Here is a 17347-nt window from a genome sequence, read left to right as displayed (position 1 = left end):
TTCAATTCGGTTAACAAACAAAAATTTGATTAACGTAATCCTTACGAACATCACGTTTTGTTGTGAGCATCAGCTGATCGACTAGTCTGGCAATTCAGTAATCTGTTCTGTTTACATTCGTTTCCAGTGGAGTAAATATCAAGAAAATTGTGCTCTAATATTTGTGCAATTTTTACATTAAAATTACAGTGGTCCCTCGGTTAACGAACACAATTCGTTCCAGAAGGTCGTTTGTTAACCGAAACCATTGTTTCAATGGGATTTTGAGTAATTGGTTCCAGCTCACCGAAAATTACATACAAACTAAAAATAAATGCAGTAAAGTACATCTACTTCGAGGTGTGCATGTAGAAGGCTCCTGGAAGATGATGGGATTTAGAATGGGGGTGGAGGAGAAGGGAGAAGAGAAGGCATTGGGGTGGAAGAGAAGTCACTCCATGGTGCCATTGCACCCATAAAATTTTAGTTCACTTGGTGTAATTCAAGATTATTTTCTTTAAATCAACACTGCACTGCATTACTGTATATATTGTCAATATGTAAAATAAATTTCAAAATGACTAATAATTTGACTGGAAACAGAAAAAAAGCGTTTATATTGAAGAGAGTCTCAAGCAAGATGTTACCTCCACTGAAAAGACAGAGACTGACGCCTGTATGGTGTGTTGACAGGCTGTTTGGCGCGCTAAAAGCTACTTTCCCTGTACTTAAATTGTTAAATAATTGTTAAAATGACTAAAAAATTTAATATAAGACCTTTAAAATTATTGAATAGTACAAACTTCTTGATATTTACTAAAATAGTAAGGAATTTAAACCCTAGAACCGATTACTGTATTGGCGTACTAATATGACAGCTAGTGTGCAAGCGAAAACGTTGAGTGGCGCTCGTAAGGAATTCGTTAATCGAGGGAATGCTCGTTAACTGAAGTTAAGAATCTTATGGAAGGTATTTCGTTAACCGAGGGATCACTGTACTGTAATTTGTATTTCTCTAGAAACAGGACCGCCATTTGCAATGGAGTCACTAGTTTCAAACACGGCTGGGCTGTAGTCGTAGGTAGTAGAAAGGATGGCCTCTTCAGACCCAAATTTCCACATTCAGGTAAGTTTTAAGGGTGTTTTTTATGGTCAAGTCGTGGACATTTTGTAAATGAAGAAAGGTGCTGCGAAGAGCAGCTTCAAACTTAGGTTGGATGTAAACGCGACTGCCCAGTATGGCCTGCTGCAGTTTACTCCATTCTTATGTTCTTTTGGACATAAAAAACTCCCATGTTCACACCAGCTCAGCTGTCATGTACTCTTACCTGGTAGACTTTTTTTTTTTTTTTGTCAGTGTATTTACAGAGTATAACCGTATTATATGGAGGTACGAGTAAATTTAGAAGTGATGACATTGTCTGGAGTTTGTTTTAATAATGCCTGATGCTAGCTAAACATGACAACATAATGCTGTTATTGTTTTGATGAACCACTGGGATATATCATTAATATTAATTGTTCGGTAAAAATTTTGCTAACTACCATAAGTGTTTTGATGTTTTAATTCGAGATAGGCTATATTGGGTAAAATTAAAGTTTTGGTCATCTCTGTTCTTAGACATGCAGACTGTTTAACTCCGATGGCTTGCGATGTGTTATGAATGTTTTTGACTCATTTCTATTGGAAATCACTCGTTTCGAGTTATTACACCTGTTTTAACTGTGGTATGATATTGAACTACTGTATCTCACTTGTTAACACTTGCTTGAATGAGTGTAGGTTAGTCGCTGGTACCTTTGATTCAGCTGAGTGAGATATCAGGTAATTTCACGGCATGTCCCCTTTGATACAGTCGTAGATTGGTTGACAGTTGAAATCGTCACAGCTGTCCTGGGTTGTACTTGTAATTATCTTAGCTTGTAAGTTAAACAAGACACACAGGTACTGTTTTCTTCACTCCTTGTTCCTTGGTTTAATGTAAACACACTTGGTGATTTTCTAGTTATATTGGGTAGTCATGTCTGTACAATTATTTGGTATTGACAGACTAATGAGTATTAGCTATTAGCTTGTAATTAGCTGATATAATTAGAGAGAGGTACAGCCTGGAGAGCTGGTCTCACGACACGACTTTAGGGCATCATGTCGGGCTGTGTCTGGTGGTTGGAGAATAACCCACCCTTCAACACAGACATTATCTAAACAGCCGACCAACACACTGACGGTTGAGTCTGTAGATTTATGGGCTGTACACTCAAGAAGGTGTGAAAGAACAAATGTTTATGGGCTGTCCACCCTTGGAGGTGTGACAGAAGAAATGCTTATGTAGCTGTATGCTCAATAGTCTGGGTGATAGAACATATATACAGTCAACCCTCACTTTATGCGGTCCCACATACCACGTTTACGCGGTGCCCTGCCGGAACCCAGGACGCTCACATTCCGCGGTTCGTGTACCCCTTTACGCGGAGAGTGTCCGGCTCGACACTATTTTTAGATTCGCCCCACCCGCCTGCTCCCGCCTCCTCTCTCCTCTGCCTGGCCAAGCCGCGCGGTAAGGTTGCGCAGTGCATGTCTCTGTTGCGTTATCACTGACGTCATATAACGTATCGGACTGTGATTGGCCATGCAACCCTACCTCCCTCCGCTGCTAGCTGTAATTGGTTCAAAGTAATATGACGTGTCCACCTGGGGGAGGGAGGAAAGACGACGCTTGACCTAGCCGCGGCAGTTTCATCCCTCCAGGCCACACCGTGTAATCGTGCATCCATTGTTCTGTAAAATGGCTTCCGCCAGACCACCGTCCCCATAGAGAAACCTTTCCTTGCCTGGACCCAGCCGCCCTAAGCCCAAGAAGACACGACATTCCTTAAGCTACGAGGTGAAGTACAAGATCATCCAAGAGTTAGAGAAAGGAACAAGACAGGTTGATTTGGCGCGCCAACATGGTGTGAACGAATCTACGATCCGGACGATAAAGAAGGATGCAGCCAAGATAAAGGAGCACATGAAGATCACAAAGTCTACAGGTGCTTCTATGATCAGGTATTTTCACAACCAGGTGCTTCTCAAGACGGAAAAATTACTTGTGAGCTACTTGGTGCGTCAGGCGCGACGGAACATGGCAGTGGACACGCGCTCTGTTAAGGAGTACGCACGTGAACTGTATGCTGCAGTGTCACGAAAGATGGGAATTACAGAGCCCAAACCCTTTAATGCTTCCTCTGGGTGGTTACAGAGGTTTAAGATGCGGAACAAGATCACCAATATAAACATTGGTGGTGAAGAAGCTAGTGCTGACCGTGCTGCGGCTAGGGAATTTCCTCCGTTTTTACGTGAGATTATGGAGGAAGGACAGTACACCGACGACCAGGTGTTTAACATGGACGAATCTGGTCTTTTTTGGAAAAAGCTACCTTCCAAGACCTTCGTTGTGAAGAATGCCAGCAAGATTTGGGGCTGGAAGATGCAGAAGGAGCGCATCACCGTCCTGTTTAGCACCAATGCCTCCGGTACCTGTAAGCTCAAGTTATTGGTGATCCACACAGCCCGCAAGCCGCACGCCTACAAGAGCATGGACATGACCAAGCTAAATGTCCACTGGCTGACCGCACGTAAGGCGTGGATGTTCTCTACACTGTCCCTCTCCTGGTTTGATGACTGTTTTGTTCCCGATGTAAAGAAATTCTGTGAGCAACAGAATGTGCCATTCAAGATTTTGTTGCTGCTGGACAACGCACCAGGACACTCGCCCCTACTGTTAGATCGTCACCCCAACGTAAAAGTGGTCTTCCTTCCTCCCAACACTACGTCTATATTACAGCCCATGGACCAAGAGTTAATCTGTAATGTAAAAGCTGCATTCTCAACAAAAAAATTCAAGCTCCTGGACAACTATACCAACACCAGGGAAGAGTTGCGTAACCTGAGTGACACCACCACCGATAGCAAGAGCGAAGAAGATGAGGATCAACAGTTGGCAGAGCAAAAAATACTTTTCAAACAATTCTGGAGAATATTTAACATCAAGAAAGCTGTGGACTTCTTGGTGGAGGCATGGGATCAGCTGTCTGTAGCAACTGTTCGTCACGCATGGAGACATGTGTTGCATGGCATTCCGGGTGTAAGGCAGAGTCAATCTTGTGACTGGTGAGGTTCAGACTGTTGCAGTAGCAGTGGACCTTGCCAGAGAAGCTGCGCAGAGTGTTACAGCTGCAGGCTTCTCCGAGACCACCAACGACGACATCCTGGAGATGATAAGGGATCCTGATGTGACTACCGACGAGATGGTAGATGATGATGACGTCAGTGAAGAGGCAGGTGGTGCTTCATCCCAAGAAGAACACCGCTTATCCCATAGTAATGTTAGGGGTGCCATCGAGTGTGTCTAGAAAATCAAGCTCCTCCTTTCCGACGACCATGACGCAAACAGGCTATGAATCTTCACTACCCAGCTGTTGCAGACTATGGAGCCCTACTTCAAGGTTTATCACGACAACATAAACACCAGCCGTCAGCAAAGCATAACAGAGTTCTTCTCCCGCAACCCACCACAGCCAGCCCAAGCCAGTGATAGTGACAGAGGTAGAGACAGTGAAGATGACTTTGAGGGATTTGTCAGGGAGGCACTAGTAAGTGTGGATGACAGTGATGGTGACTCACCTGAGGGCCAGTAGCCTGCCCTCTGCCTGGGAACCAGCCTCCATCCCCGTATGCCGACCCATCTCTTCTACTGACGTAAGTGTTCAACCTAACTTTTAGTTTTCCTAACCTAACCTTTATTTTTCCTAACTTAACCTTTATTTTTCCTAACCTAACCTCTTCTATATTAATTGTTTGTGCATACCATCATAAAGTTAAGATACAATTTTTACTACAACATAGTTGTGTGTCGTCAAAAAGTGGAGTTTGGGGGTCGGCCCGGTCTCTATTTAAATTAATCCCATATGTTATGTTGTTCACTTTACGCGTTTCTCACTTTCCGCGGTACCCTGTGGGTTATATTAACCGCGTAAAGTGAGGGTTGACTGTAATGAATATAAGTCCTTTGCCCATATTTATATAATATTAATGTGACAGAGGCTACCCCCTTGTGACTCATCATACTCAAACCTAGCCTATGATCTTTACTTTCTTATGAGATCAAAAAATGTTTTGTGACACATCCTGTAGAGATAATGTGTCTTATTGTTTAAAGTACTTATTCCCATAGTTAGAATCTTAAGGTGACCAAAACCAAAATAATTTCAATATTGTTTGGAATGATTATACGTACTATGAAATTTGTTGTATGGGCAGCTAATATCCATTGAATAATTTAATGTGCTTAGTAATATTTATATATTCAAAATAGTATTGCACAATAAAACACAATTAATTATCTAATAATATTTATTTACTGAGCAGATTAGCCGAGAAGGTTGGACAACTACAGCTGGCTGCCTCCCACTGGGAAGTTCACCCCAACCAGTGACGTCATAACCAATCACAGAGCGTTTTACAGTCACCTGACTTTTTAGCAACTTTAACCCGTATTTTTGACACTTTTTGGCCCAATTTATTTAAGAATATCATTACTATAGTAAATTTAAGCATTTTATTTACCCATTGACCTGCCATCTTACGAAAAAATTTTGACCATCAACTTGTCCATTGTATAGTTGTTATGTGAGGGGGCGGATTCTTGGTCTGTCACCAATGTGAGGGGGCCTGACTCCCTCTCTGTTTCTACACCACCCTCATCTTATTTACTTCTCTTAGTTCTTACTCTTACTCAGTTCCGTCACCTATTCTTGGGTAGCATGGACATTCCTTTGGTAGCCTGGGCATTCTTTTGGTAGCATGGTCATTCTTTTGGTAGCCTGGGCATTCTTTTGGTAGCATGGTCATTCTTTTGGTAGCCTGGGCATTCTTTTGGTAGCATGGTCGAGGGTCTAGGCACGTGAGTATGGTAATTTTGGTATCAGGTCACTTGGATGAAAATAAAGGTAAAATACTGTGGGAGAAATGAATACACCTAAAGTACTCTAAAAACAAATTTATTAATATGCAATCAATGGGGAAAGATTTTGTATTAATCATATGATTACCAGGTTCACCTCCTGGGCTTAGTGCAAACTTAGTTCCTTCTTCTTTACTCTTACTCACAACATTACTGGTGGTACATTACATGGCACTCATTGTAGATTATTCAACATATACGTAAACAATGACACTAGTATATGCAGGGGTCCGCTACCCAACATGGGATAATTATTTCCAACTAATTATCCCTAACATACATGTTACAACACTCTCTGTGGACATATACTTCCAAGGAGTAACCCAGGGTAGAGCACTGGGGCTGTTGTTATTGTGGGGTAGCCAGACACATGGCGGGCCTGGGGTCTGGCCCAACGAAGCCTTGGGGCACATTAATCAGGCCGCATCGGTGCCATCTTCTCATATATGATCCCGGCTGGACATCTAATACATCTGAGGCCGTTGTTGGATGGTAGAGCGGTTCAAGAATCACAATGGGATCGGGAGACAAACGGGGCAGCGTCAGGGGACCTGTATGGATGAAGGGACGGGCACTCACTAACTGTGACAACAACATTACGTTTCAGGGGACGTTAAAGACGTAAATATGACTTCACTCAGAGCATATCAACTACGTTACTGTAACACTTGCACAATCAACTATTAATTGGGTCAAATCACTTAAAGAAGGGCGAATTACAACACAGAGTGGAATGGCATACCTGTAAGGATGAAGGGACGGGCACTCACTAACGGTAGAAATGCCCGCGGGGCCCTCACTCAAAACAGGCCAGGGAGTCCACCTACTTCTATTCCGATGAATTAATTTACTGTACACTCTGACGTTGAAATTGAGACTATGAACTCATTTTCATTCTCTACTATTATCTTCACTAACAATGCTCTGACTCAGCTATCAAAAGCAAAATTAAATTGATTACAAAGGGTTGGATGGCAACAGGTCCCAACATACAGCGTCTGCTACTAAATCCGTGGATTATATTCCAAGTTCCCACTAAACAAAGACGGGGGAAACAGAGAAAACGGGGGATGTTTCCACTGGGGGACTCAGAAGGTTTTGTGGACGTTTGAGCGTAATATGAATCCTTAAGGTTTTCAGGTTAGCCGTCATCACGATCATTAGAGTTAGTCCTTCCAAAATTTTATGAAACCTTAAAAAAATTTTTTTTTATAACAATTCAATAGTTGACATACTGGTAGGCCTACATAGAAAGATGTTCACTTTGACACTTAATAGCAAAAGGTAAATTATATTCAAATTGCAAACACAGTCATCGGTGAGATGACTGCGCCAGTCTAGCTTGATGAGCTTGACCTGACTGAAGCCACTTCAGCGACAGCAGAAGGTCAACTAAATGGAGAAATGACCCACACTTTTCTCTGATTCAGTTATTTGGTGCCAGGACAGTTTTGAAACAGGTGATATTCTACTAATTTTATAAAATATCAGAGTAAAGTTTGCAGAATATAAATTGCATTGCTGGAATTCTTACAAGACCGTGAATAATTTGAATTTAGACATCAAATATTTTGCACAAGATAAAAATTTTAGCCTTTGTAATCAAATTACTAATTAGAACTAAAATTTGATATGTCTATTGGATTAACTATAGCATCTTTATATTCAAACTAATCACCATCTTATAAGAATTCCAGCAATCATAATTATATTCTCCCATGTCAGTTCAGTGACATTTTATAAGAGAAAACTTAGTCACTCTTAAGGACAGATAAATAAATAAGAACTGTCAAACAACACCTCACCTCCCTCCTCAACCCCCCCCCCCTTCTTCCCAGCCAGGGTTTGGTGGTTTTAAGCTTCACGTTTTTATCTAATACAGTGGTCCCTCAGTTAACGAGATTTCGGTTAACGAGTTACCTTCCATTAGATTCTTAACTTCGGTTAACGAGCAATCCCTCGATTAACGAGTTTCTTACGAGCCGACCTCCACATGTTTTAGCTTGCATTTGGCAGTCCACCAGCTGTAGTATTAGTCTGCCAATACAGTAATCGGTTCTAGGGCTTAAATTCCTTACCCTTTTAGTAAATATCAAGAAGTTTATACTATTCAATAATTTTAAAAGTTTAATATTAAATTTTTTAGTCATTTTAACAATTATTGAACATAATTGAAGGTAGGGTCACTAGTTTGTGGCACGCCATCCAGCCTGCCAACACAGCATACAGGCGTTAGTCTATGTGTCATTTCAGTGGAGGTAACATCTTGCTTGAGACTCTCTTCAACTAAATGCTTTTTTCTGTGTTTACAAGCAAATTAATGGTAATTTTGAATTTATTTTACATATTGACAATATATAATGCAGTGTAGTGTTGATTTAAAGAAAATAATCTTGAATTACACCAAGAGAACTAAAATTTTATGGGTGAAATGTCACCATGGGGTGACTTCTCTTTCACCCCAATTTCTTCTCTTCTCCCTTCTCCAATCCCATTCTAATTCCCATCATCATTATCATCATCCAGGAGTGTTCTACATACACACCTCAAAGTAAGTGTACTTTTCTACCTTTTTTGTTGAATTTAGGCAATTTTCGGTGAGCTGGAACCAATTACCCAAAAACCCATTGAAACAATGGTTTCGGTTAACGAGCAACCTTCTAGAACGGATTGTGCTCGTTAACCGAGGGACCACTGTAAAATATAACACACTAAAGATAGGAGAATATAATTTACATTGCTGGAATCCTTGCAAGACAGCGAATAATTTGAATATAAACGTCATATATTTTGCACTAGACATAAAAATTAATCACCTGTACGTACACAGTACAGTAGTTATTTACGAGTATATATATATATATATATATATATATATATATATATATATATATATATATATATATATATATATATATATATATATATATATACAGTGAGTTCTGCTATAACGCGTGTTTTGATAACGCGAATTTGCTCTAACGCGATTTATGAATTCGGAACAATATTTGTATAACGCGAACGCTTGTTTGCTATAACGCGATTTTTGCTTACTATTTCTCCAATTTTGTGGTATTAACTGTGAATATGGTAAAGAAGAATATCTCCAAAAAGCGTTCTGATGATAGAATTCCCGGTGATTATCGTAAAAGAAAGGATATAACACTTGAAGAGAAGCTCGATGTTATCAACCTCAAAATCACCCTTCTCCCCCATCAAGTTACATTCATATTTTTTCAAGGTAAAGTGTTAAATTTACTGTATGATTTCATTATTAGATATGAATGTAACATTTATTTAGACTGTGCTATCCTTTGTGTTAGGCTAACTACTAAATTTTTTCGATTTCGAGTAATCTGCACCTAACCCTATTTTCTCCATAAGCCCTGTTATTTCTATTACGCGATTTTCTATAACACGATATTTTACAAGAACACAATTATCGCGTTATAGCAGAACTACTGTATATATATATATATATATATATATATATATATATATATATATATATATATATATATATATATATATATATATATATAGTATTACACGTTTCACTTAATGCGTATCATATAATGCGTTCGCCAGAGCTGAACTTTCACTTAACACGGATTTTTTCATCATATACGCGGTGAGTGTCCGGCTCGAGACGCTATTTTTAGATTCGCCCCACCCCACACCCGCCACCCTGCCTGACTGCCTGTTTTAGCTCATAAAATTCATACAAATTACCCGGCCAGAATATAATTTACATTGCTGGAATTCTTACAATATGATGATCATTTTGAATATAAACATCATATATTTTGCATTAGACATACAAATTTTAGATAAAAAATTTTCTCAGAGTAACTATGTTATCTTTTGTGCAAAATATAAGACATTTATATTCAAAATATTCCTGGTCTTACAAGGAATCCAGCAATGTCAATTATATTATCCTAACTTTAGTTTGAGGTATTATTTATTACAAAAAAGTTAAGTATTCTGGTTTTCCCACACATCTCCTTGGGACGGTTGGTGGGGGGGGGGGGAGGGAGGGACCGACCGACCATCTGTTACCCGGTGAAGAATATTTTTTTTTTTTATTAACTGAAGATATTTGTTTTAGCTCATAAAATTCATACAAATTACCCGGTCAGAATATAATTTACATTGCTGGAATTCTTATAATTTGATGATCATTTTGAATATAAACATCATATATTTTGCATTAGACATAAAATTTTTAGATAAAATGTTTAATCTGAGTAAGTATGTTATCTTTCGTGCAAAATATATGACGTTTATATTCAAAATATTCCTGGTCTTACAAGGAATCCAGCAATGTCAATTATATTATCCTAACTTTAATCTGAGGTATTATTTAATACAAAATGTTAAAATCTAAATTTTTCACCCACTCTTCTCTTGAAGGGATGATTGGTGGGGGGTTGGGGGGAGGGTTGGGACTGACCGCGCAGTTGGGAGAGGGGGGGAGGCAAGGTGGGGTACTTTGATTGACAGATAGTGTCGTGAAGATTATTTTTTTTTTTATTAACTGAAGATATTTGTTTTAGCTCATAAAATTCATACAAATTACCCGGCCAGAATATAATTTACATTGCTGGAATTCTTATAATTTGGTGATCATTTTGAATATAAACATCATATATTTTGCATTAGACATACAAATTTTAGATAAAAAATTTTTCTGAGTAACTATGTTATCTTTTGTGCAAAATATGACATTTATATTCAAAATATTCCTGGTCTTACAAGGAATTCAGCAATGTCAATTGTATTATCTTAACTTTAGTTTGAGGTATTATTTATTAAAATTTAGTGGTTTTCCCCCAAAAATTTCTCAGAGAGGGAAGAGCCGGCAGTGTAGTGTGAGAAGAGGGGGAGGGAGTTGAGTCCATTATTTGAATGGACATTAACTTGGCGACTGTATTTCTCTATTTCTCTTAAGTATTAATTGTGTGCATGTACCATCATAAAATTAAGATGTTATTTTTACTACAACATAGTTATGTGTCTTCAAAAAGTGGAGTTTGGGGGTCGGGCCGGTTTCTATTGGAATTAATCCCATATGTTCTGTTGTTCACTTAACGATTTCACTTAACACGGGACCCTCTGGGTTCTATTGACCGCAGTTAATGTATATATATATTTCATAGCCCAATATATATATATATATATATATATATATATATATATATATATATATATATATATATATATATATATATATATATATATATATATATATATATATATATATATATATATATATATATATATATATATATGCAGTCAACTCACTTTACGCGGTCCCACATTCCGCGTTTCCACGTTTACGCGGTGCCCTGCCAGAACCCAGGATGCTCACATTCCGCGGTGGGTGTACCCCTTTACACGGGTGAAGTATAATTTTTTTTAATTTAGCTCATAAAATTCATACAAATTATCCGGCCAGAATATAATTTACATTGCTGGAATTCTTACAATTTGATGATCATTTTGAATATAAACATCATAGATTTTGCATTAGACATACAAATTTTAGATATAATGTTTACTCTTGAGTAAATATGTTATCTTTTGTGCAAAATATATGATATTTATATTCAAAATATTCCTGGTCTTACAAGGAATCCAGCAATGTCAATTATATTATCCTAACTTTAGTCTGATTTATTATTTATTACTAAAAAGGTAAACAGTCTGGTATTCCCACACATTTATCTAGTAGGGACGTTGGTGGGGGGTGGGGGGAGGGAGGGAGGGACCGGCGACCGACCATCTGTTACCGTGTGAAGAATATTTTTTTTTATTAACTGAAGATTTTTATTTTAGCTCATAAAATTCATACAAATTACCCGGCCAGAATATAATTTACATTGCTGGAATTCTTACAATTTGGTGATCATTTTGAATATAAACATCATATATTTTGCATTAGACATAAAATTTTTAGATAAAATGCTTAATCTGAGTAAGTATGTTATCTTTTGTGCAAAATATATGACGTTTATATTCAAAATATTCCTGGTTTTACAAGGAATCCAGCAATGTCAATTATATTATCCTAACTTTAATCTGAGGTATTATTTAATACAAAATGTTAAAATCTAAATTTTTCACCCAACATCTCTTGAAGGGAGGATTGGTGGGGGGTGGGGGTTGGGTTGGGACTGACCGTGCGGTTGGAAGAGGGGTGGAGGCAAGGTGGGCTACTTTGATTGACAGATAGTGTCGTGAAGAATATTTTTTTTTTATTAACTGAAGATATTTGTTTTAGCTTATAAAATTCATACAAACTACCCGGCCAGAATATAATTTACATTGCTGGAATTCTTACAATTTGGTGATCATTTTGAATATAAACATATATTTTGCATTAGATATAAAATTTTTAGATAAAATGTTTAATCTGAGTAAGTATGTTATCTTTTGTGAAAAATATATGACATTTATATTCAAAATATTCCTGGTCTTACAAGGAATCCAGCAATGTCAATTATATTATCCTAACTTTAGTTTGAGGTATAATTTATTACTATACCTGGTTTTCCCCCCAAAATTTCTCAGAGAGGGAAGAGCCCGCAGTGTAGTGTGAGAGGGGGAGGGAGTCGTGTCCATTATTTGAATGGACATTAACTTGGCGACTGTATTTCTCTATGTCAAAAAGTGGCGTTTGGGGATCGGCCTGGACTCCATTTCAATTAATCCCATATGTTATGTTATTCACTTTACGCGTTTCTCGCTTTCCGCGGTACCCTCCGGGTTACATTAACCGCGTAAAGTGAGGGTTAACTGTATATATATATATGTATATATATATATATATATATATATATATATATATATATATATATATATATATATATATATATATATATATATATATATATATATATATATATATATATATATATATGTGTATATATATATATATATACTGTATATATATATACCGTATATCTCGGCCTATAAGGCGTCGGGGTGCATAAGACGGCCCCCCAAATTTCCATTTAAAAAGTAGCTTTTGAGCTCTATTCGCTGTATAAGACCAGTACCCCAAATGTGACACTTACCCACTGACTCAGTAGTCCTTTACCAACCATCCTTGGTTTTTTAAAATAAGGCCAATTCACTTCAAGTAATGTCATCAAATATTACCCGCTGGTGTAGTGTAAACACTAGTGACGTCACTGAAGCGTCTGCTATTTACCGGTAACTGAAACTAATGTCGGTGTCGAGTAAAATTTTTCCATTTACTTGAAATGGATTTACCGATTTATTTGTTTATTTATTTATTTATAATATACTGTAACATATTAAACACACTGCAAGTATTTTCTTTAATTTATATGCTTGCTTCACACGAGACGATTGGTGGTGGGAGTGTTACCTCGTCTCGGTGGTGGGACTGTGTTCCCACTGTTTACCTTACTTTTTTTTTAGTAAGTTCTTTTTTGTTATATTTTTTACTAAAAGTGTTATTTTATGTGGATAAAAATGTTACAATGGACTTAAAACTATAAAAAATCATCTGAGCATGCTTGAAAACATACATATCGACACCAAGATCACCCAGATTGACCAACTACATCAATTTCTATAAGAAAAATCAACTTTTGAAGGTCAATATGGCGGTCATTTGAAAAATGGTCGCCATCTTTGATTTTCAAATGGCCAATCAGGCAGACTTGAACTAGTAACCATTAGAGAATTACCATGCCAAATTTGGTGCTTGTACCACCATTTTCATGATTCTCTTGAAAAATTGCATTTAGCTGCCCCACTAATGTCACCACTCCCATCTCAACATGACACTCGTATACTGAAATATTGTATTTCATACTACATATGACTTTACAAAAAGAAATGTCCACGTCTGGTTAAATAACTCTTGTTAAAGGCATTTTGTTTCCTTTATAAACACTTTATTATACAGTACAGCGAAATAATATACAAGTAGATATAATACCAGTTGAATAAACGAAACTAAAAAACTGGAGATTGTAATTACAGTGAAGCCTTGACAACTCCATTATGAAGTTAGGGATTAGATGACGCCAAATTCAATCACCTTAATGCACTTTAAGAGAGAGGAGTCACCGTGCCAGGGCTTAATATTATCCTGGACCCTAGAGGTTGATGACGTATTCAGTGTCAGGGGCAGAAATACATCGATGTACACAGCACCTGATCCCAATCAACTCCAGTATAGGTGTTAATAATGTAGAGGTGACCAGGTGTGTTGCACGTTGGTAGTGTTGGATGGTGATGCAGGAAAGAGGTAGTGTGTTGAGGGTGGTGTGTGGTTATGACTCACTCCCACAACCCCCCCACACCACTCAAACATCCTCACAACTGTACCACAAAACCCCCACACTACTCTTACAGCATCCTCACAACACTACCACAACCCCCCCACACCACTGACACATCCTCACAACTGTACCACAAAACCCCCACACTACTTACACATCCTCACAACACTACCACAACCTCCCACACCACTTACACATCCTCACAACACTACCACAATCCCCCACACCACTCACACATCCTCACAACACTACCACAATCCCCCACACCACTCACACATCCTCACGACACTACCACAACCTCACGCACCACTCACACATCCTCACAACACTACCACAATCCCCCACACCACTCACACATCCTCACGACACTACCATAAAATTAATCATTTCTAGTGTGGTCGACTTCCTACACAAAGACAGGCTATAAATAGCCATCTTATCTCAACCTCCTTCCTTCCCCCTCCATCCCTCTGTTCTCAGAGAGGTCTTGGTAAATAACTTTTGTTTGTTTATTTTCATTGTTTGTCTAATTTATCATGTTGTATCAAAGTAATATTACTAAAAGTTTTAGGCAGCTACCAAACAGGGAGATACTACCGCCTGGGAAGATATTGGAAGCATAATGTACAGTATTGTCTAATGGTAGACCCTACTTCCATATGGCATCACGAAAATTGTGACCAAGTCTTAGGTTGCTGATTTATCTTTCTGTCTCATTTACACACAATTGCAGAGTTTCAATTGTTTCTCTTCCTTTGACAACACAACATACATACAATATAATGTTTCTCACCTTTGATCTTTTTTCCATTTATTTATTGTTGGTTATTTAAAATAATGCCAATTCACTTCAAGTATTGGCATCAAATTTTACCGGCTGGTGTACACTAGTGACTCACTTAAGCATCAATTATTTAACTGGAACTAATGTTGGTGTGAGTAAAATATTTCCATTTACTTGAAATAGATTTGCCAATTTATTTGTTTATTTATTTATTTATAATATACTGTAATACATTAAACACACTGCAAGTATTTTCTTTAATTTATATACTTGTTGGTCAACTTCACCTGGTAGGTGAAGTTGACCAGAAATTTATGGTGATCATTAAGGACCAAACTCGAATCTATGACGTGACTTCTGTTCATCATTCTCATCCTAAATTTACCACTGTCGGTAGTTTCAAGAATTAACTCAGTCATTTACTGAATATTCTTTGTAAAAAAATAAATTTTAAATTAATTATTTATAGGAGATAAGTATTATGATCAGTAAATATACAGATATGCATTACTGACCACCTCCGAACACAAGGACGGCTAAAAATAGCCACAGGCGGTCACAGTCAAGGTCACTTTCCCTTTCTTGTCACTGGCAAATGGGGGGGGGGTGATGATAGCAACTGTGTTTATTACCGGGGTATATTGTTGTTTTACGGTATGTTAGACAGGTTTATAATACATTTTTATTATTTTAATATACCGGTAATCTTCATTTTAATCCAGCTTCCCAAACGTAAGTATCAGTATAAAATAATTAGTGGTAGGACCTTGTCAGTGGTTTACCATGTTTCCATCACCACTCTTGACACGCTAAACCGCAATATTTAAGAGGTAAGAATTTTATCTCTGGTGCTTAAGACGACCCCCTAACTTTGGGCTGATTTTTTTTTGTTCAAATTCCGTCTTTGTGTAGGAGAGTATATATAGTATATATATATATATATATATATATATATATATATATATATATATATATATATATATATATATATATATATATATATATATATATATATATATATATATATTATATATATGTATTAAGAAATTTCAATTTAACGCGTCAATAGAACCCAGAGGGTCCCGTGTTAAGTGAACTACAAGTGAACAACAGAACATATGGGATTAATTCCAATAGAAACCGCCCGACCCCAAACCCACTTTGAAGGCACATACCTATGTAGTAAAATAACATCTAAATTTTATGATGGTACATGCACACAATTAATACTAAGAGAAATAGAGAAATACAGTCGCCAATTAATGTCCATTCAAATAATGGACTTAACTCCTCCCCCTCACACTACACATGCCGGCCTCTGAGAAATTTTGGGGAAAACCACTAAATTTTAATAAATAATACCTCAAACTAAAGTCAGGATAATAAATTGACATTGCTGGATTCCTAGAAGACTGAAATATTTTGAATATAAATGTCATATATTTTGCACAAAAGATAACATAGTTACCTAGAGAAAAATTTTTATCTAAAATTTGTATGTTTAATGCAAAATATATGATGTTTATATTCAAAAAATGATCACTAAATTATAAGAATTCCAGCAATGTAAATTATATTCTGACCGGGTAATTGTATGAATTTTATGAGCTAAAACAAATATCTTCAGTTAATAAAAAAAAATAATCTTCAGGACACTATCTGTCAATCAAAGTACCCCCACCTTGCCTCTTCCAACCGCGGTCAGTCCCAACCTCCCCCATCCCCACCAATCCTCCCTTCAAGAGTTTTTAACATTTAGTATTAAATAATACCTCAGATTAAAAGGATAATATAATTGACATTGCTGGATTCTTAGAAGACTAGAATGATAAATGTCATATTTTGCACAAAAGATAACATGGTTACTCTGAGAAAAATTTTATCTAAAATTTGTATGTCTAATGCAAAATATATGATGTTTATATTCAAAATGATCATCAAATTATAAGAATTCCAGCAATGTAAATTATATTCAGACCGGGTAATTTAGTGAATTTTATGAGCTAAACAAATATCTTCAGTTAATAAAAAAATATTCTTCACGGGTAACATGGTCGGTCGGTCCTCCTCTCCACCCCACCAACCGTCCCAAGGGAAACCAGAATACTTAACTTTTTTGTAATAAATAATACCTCAAACAGTTAGATAATATAATTGACATTGCTAGATTCCTTAAATAGGGGAATATTTTGAATATAAATGTCTATATTTTGCACAAAAGATAACATAGTTACTTTAGAAAATTTTTATCTAAA

This window comes from Homarus americanus, unplaced genomic scaffold (assembly GCF_018991925.1).
Source record: "Homarus americanus isolate GMGI-L3 unplaced genomic scaffold, GMGI_Hamer_2.0 scaffold16836, whole genome shotgun sequence".
Taxonomy (NCBI): domain Eukaryota; kingdom Metazoa; phylum Arthropoda; class Malacostraca; order Decapoda; family Nephropidae; genus Homarus; species Homarus americanus.
The sequence above is the reverse complement of the archived record's forward strand: the minus strand, read 5'-3'. Positions refer to the sequence as shown.